Genomic DNA, 5522 nt, shown 5'->3' on the forward strand with positions numbered 1-5522 from the left:
ACTTACTCTCCTGACAACAGGTAGGATAGGGATGGCACCATACATTGCTTTCTGTATAACCTGAGGCAAGCATTTGCAGCAACATTTTATAGGATGCTGCTTCAGCAGCTAGAACAGCTGCTTCTTCCCAAAGTAAACACCTGATAAAAATCTGAGATTGATTAGGGCCACAGTAAATTGCCATGAATATAACCTACTATAGGGTGGGGTGTGGTGTTGAAGAATGTCAAGCTGTTCTGCTTTAAAATGGGTGTTGTCCTGGCAGTGGCTAATGTAGGGTGACTGCCAAAGGAGCTTACTGCTACCTTGTTCAGGAGCAGGAGACACAAGAAGTGTGCTCACAGTTTGAACAAAGAGAAATCGCTTTGCTGGAACACTTTCGGATCTGGCTTCTAGTGGGTCTCCCTGCAATCTCTAGGGGAAACTAATAGTGAGGCTTAGTGCATTTTTTTATTTTCTTACAGCGACTATCAAGTACTTCCCAGCCTTCAAAGCTTTATTTTCTTTTTCTTAAAAGCCTCCAAAAATTATTAATAAATGGAAAAGGAAGCAAGCCACAGATGGGGAACTTGACTAAAAGTATTTTTTTGGAAAAGATTCAACGTTTTGGCAAGACTGCAAATCTGTCCCACTGGCTTTGTCTCACACTATTTCCCTCTGGCTCTTAAATAGCATGTAGCCCTTTTCTGAAGGACACAACTTCTTTTGCAGAGGGCAGGGAGAAACGGCACTATTTTTGACCACAGAGAACCGCAGGAGTGGCCAAGGTTTTGAAACACCCAGGGGAACCCTAAAGAACATAACTGTTAAATTTAATTTACTTAAATTAGAGCTGCATCACAGTAACATATTTGTTGTGGATTATTTCAACTAATGATGATTGCCTTACATTTTCTATTATTTTTAGAAGTTCCTGTTCCTCCTTCCTGTGCAATGCCAAGCTTCTGTTCTCTCCATTGAGATCCCTTCTCTTCCCTGGAACAGTTGGTGTGGCATTCAACAGCAGCGAGGGCAGAGGGGCAACCAAGAATTTCAGAGAGAAACAGGAACTCTCTGCAGTAGGTTTGATTGTTGCAGTACAGGGTTTGTTCTATTTGCTTTAAGAAGTTTATACCCCACTTGATGTTTATCACCCTTTATTTTTGTAGATGTCCACTGAACACTGCAATGAAACATTTTTTTCCAACTAGCGTTGCCTTAGCTTTTAAGATTTGCTTAAAACATATAACAGCTCTGATCCACATCAGCTTTGAAGAAGATACCGGATTTTGCAAGAGCAAAAAGCTTTGCACTGTGAATTCAGCTGAGGCTAAGTCTACGATGAAATGTTCACCCTCTTCAGAAAGAAAGATACTGGGAATTAGTGTTGAAAAGTTTGAAGTTTTGTAATTGTAGGAACGAAAGCCAAGGTCACTTAACAACATCTTATTAGTTGCTTAAAATTTGACTAGAACAACCGATATGTTAGTTTGTTACAGGTTGTTCTGAAGATCCTATGTGTATTATCCTTACAGCGTGATAAATTGAATTTCATTCTAACAAATATTTTTTCCTCCGCTAGATGGCTCTATAGGTAAGTGAATGAAATCCATCAAACCAGAACCCTCTGGAAGGGAAAAATGCCAGAAATGTGACTTCTGGTATAAAATCCATTAGGATAATGCTATTACAAACTCCAGCATTAAAATACACGGTCTATTTTCCTTCTTCTTCAGCATTCCCAGAGTGCTGGTTTCATAGGCAACGAGGTTATTCCACCTCAGTGCTGTGTGTGTCCCACACTTGGCTAATTGGGCATGTGCAATTACAGGTAGGCATTACAGATTCCTCTAGTTCAGCAATGTATGTGATCTATTTCTCTGAGACAGGATGCTGTGGATAGATGAGGCATCTATCCTTATTTGACACTTTTTTTTTTTTTTTTTGTCTCAGATAGCATTTCTTTTCACTCTTTGTCATTGCTTTGTGTATGTGCTTATAAACCTCTTCCCATTCAGTGGCTTCAGAGCGCACTGTAGTTCCCTGTTTTCAACAGAGAGAGACTGTTATTGACCTGAAGCTTTGACGTGAATTTATATGTTTGATATAATCAGTGTAGATGCCTTTGAACTAATGTGGTACAGAGAAGCTACACTGCAGCCATGCAAAATGATGTATGGAGAAGTGCAGGTAGAAATTCACCTAGTCTTCCTGAATGAAAAAAATAGGTTGTGCTCTGGTACAAAAACAGAGAGGAGATGCTAATAATAACAGAAGAGTTAAATGGTTGGAGAAGGTATCACTTCAAAAAATTGCTTTGCACAGAACTATGGCACTTTTCCTCACCGAGCTGGTGCTTTCATCATGCACGGTTCCACTCAGCAAGGGGGTCTAACTTCCATCCTAAAGCTATACTTTTCTTCAGTTCATTTTCTGAGGGTACTCTGTGAAATACCAGTCTGAAAGTTATCGTGTTATGAAGGAGAAGCTACGAATGAATGTAGTGTAGATGAGGTATGTGGCAAGCTATGGTATCTCTTCTCTGAGACTAACTACAGGCCACATTGCAAAAGTTTCACTCTCTGGGGTATTAAAACTTGGTTCATACCAGCTCTCAAAATTGTGGGAGATGCAGTAGTCTCTTAATCTCTTCTGTCTGTCAGTGAAAGTCAGAAGTTAAGGGATGTAGCCCCCAATCTCCAATGTCTTCCAGAAAATCTCTTGTAGAAGGGCAGAGTGGAGTAGAAGATACGAATTTCTGCTGCTGGTAATCAGGGCCACTGTACGATCTCTATCTCATAGCTACTTAAAGCTTCACAACAAGGTTTCATTTAAACGTGGGAGTCCTATCTCCTGCCATTGTGATGTGAACAAGGATGGAAGGTTCACATCCCAGTGGAGGAATGATCTGGTGATGTAGCAGCAGGTGGACTTCTGAGGTCTACAAGTGTCTGTGATTTGGTTACTCATTTCTCAGCCATGAGTTAAAATGGAGAAGAGAGCTCCCAGAGTTCTTTGATGTGTTCATGCTCACAAAGGCAAAAATTAAAATCTGGACTTGCACCTTTTTGCAGCTAAACTGATTTCGGACAATAAGGGCTGGTCCTTCTCCTTTCAGATTAGATAATGATAAGTTTGTGGGACTGCTATGCTTTCAATGTTTCTTTGGGACAAAATACAGATAAACCATGTTTAAAGCATGATCTAGAAGTGCCTTGAAACAAATGCTGGTATGGGCAGTGTGGTTTATATTATTTTGCAAGTAAAAGGATATTTTCCCACTTCCTAATCTGCTCAAGGATAGATTTTGCCTGAGGTAGAAGAGCTACCATATGATTACAATGTGCTGGTGCCTAAAGCTGCCAAAACTGCGCTTGTCTGCAAGTATCTAGCCAGATCAAGTTGTGTTTTAACTGCCTTAGGTGTCCTGTTGTTGCCTGGTCCTGCAATAATAGTTCTTTATAGCGTCAAGAGTACTTTGGAGGTAATGAATAGGGAAGTTCAATCTTCTTCTATTCATTCTAGCTGTTCCTCGAAAACTACAGTATGAGATTATTTAACACAGTGTGGAGACCGACATTAGCGTATGCTATAGCCACCAGGTTTGGGATGTTTTTACTCCACCTCATTTAGATGTTTAATGAGAAAAGTATTTTGGTTTTGTGTGTGAGTTGGTTGTCCCTAGTTGACAGGCTATTATTCCTGGCACAGGGACAGACATTGCATAAGCAAGTATTGTGCAGTCCTCTGCTGCTGAGCAGAGACTGTCGAATAGGAGTCTATGAAAAGTGGAGGTTTTCCAGCATCATTAATTCAGGGGAGAATGTTGAAGTCCTGGCAAAGAAAGATTGTTTTCAGAAGATGTGTAGTTATGCTGAGAGAAATGAAAAGAATGGCAGAAAAACACTATTATTGTTTGCAGCGAACACTTAATTTGTTCTTCATTTTCTCTTGCTTGGAGGCATGAAAATTTGTTGTCTGATTAGGGGTTTGCCCTATTTCCAGCTCCATGGAGAGGTGCTAGTACATCCGCTCCAGAGTAAACCACTGCTTGTTGTGAGGCAAAACTTCTCACGATTTTTTCCATAGTGCTTAACTGGGAGCAGAACAGAGCACTTAGAGGGAATATCAACAGCACTGGGTTGGTGATGCAAATGGAAGGTAATGGGAATACCTGGATCTGCAGGGAGATGGTGTGCTATGTGGAACTGGCCATTTGGCTTATTCATGGCTCCATGCCTGACTGCACATGGGCTTTCATGTTTGGTTTTTATTGTTGTTTGTTTGTTTTAAGAAAAAAGATTGTCACCTTGCATTTCACAAGGGGAGATGGAGACCAAGCCACCAAGAGGTTCAGACCACGATTTAAAGACAGATTTAGGCCCATAACTCCTGCTGAAAGACCCATGTGGTGGTATTTTAGGTTGCTTATTAACACCTTTACAGTCCTCTAAAATCTGAAACACACTGCAGGGGGAATAATTCATTTTTTTCCTCAGCATCATCCAGCTGAGACAGAACTGAAGTGTGGAGGTTTTTATTCTTCTGTAACAAAAAAAGGTGGGTTGGTTGGTTGGTTTGTTTGTTTTTGCTTCATGACTGAACAAGCTTTCTTCATGTCTCTAGAACAGCTCCACAGCAGGCTTTTTTTTCTTCTTTCCAAATCTCTATCATCAAAGATCACCATATAAAGCTGCACATCAGAGACACCTCTACAGCCAGAGAGGAGGGCATCATTTTGGCTGCAGCCATATTCGCCTCTTGCTTTTGAGGAGAGTTTGGATGCAGCTGTGGGGAGTGCTGTGTGTTGGGAAAAGCAGGATTGAATGCGCAAAGAGGAACCGCTGTTTTCACTGTTTCTCTGGGTATTTGTTAGGATGTGCTGTCTATGTTTTGTCTTTTTGCTACAACCTTTTTGTCTAGCTAGTGAGCCAGATTTGACATGGAATATGTGGATGAAGCTCTAGGGAACTCATTAGAGGTTTTTCATGTCAGCATTTGCCTCCAAATACATGAAGTTTAATCCTAACCTTAGGCTGAGATTTGTATCATGGGACGTGTCGAAGCCTCTGGCTAGAGGCGGCGTGTGGGGAGGGCTCTGGTAGCAGCCCTCGCTTCACCTCAGAGCCTTGCTTTCAGAGGGTGCTACAACCACCTCTTCTTCAAACATAGCCCTATCCTCATGCTCAAACTAATGCTGTGGGACACCCATGCTGAGGGTTACACAGGGGGTATAACACTAACAGCAGCTCTCACCTCACTTCAGCACTCTGATCCCCGCTCCCCCTTTACAGCCTGGCTGTCCCTGGAAACAGCCCCCCTAACCCACACCACCCCATTGCTTCCTACGCTGTGGCATTTTGCACTTTCTTATTGCGATTTCCCGGAGGCATTGAGGGGCACCACTGAGCGTTTTGCCCTTTCTTGTTGTGATTTCCCAGAGGCGCTGAAGGGCTCGGCTGAGCGCTGAGGGGAGGCTGCTGTGGAACCTTCTGGAGCCGGCAGCGCGCGGGCAGGGCAGCGCGGATTCTCCTCACGGCGGC

The sequence above is a fragment of the Anas platyrhynchos genome, chromosome 16, assembly GCF_047663525.1.
Source record: "Anas platyrhynchos isolate ZD024472 breed Pekin duck chromosome 16, IASCAAS_PekinDuck_T2T, whole genome shotgun sequence".
NCBI lineage: Eukaryota > Metazoa > Chordata > Aves > Anseriformes > Anatidae > Anas > Anas platyrhynchos.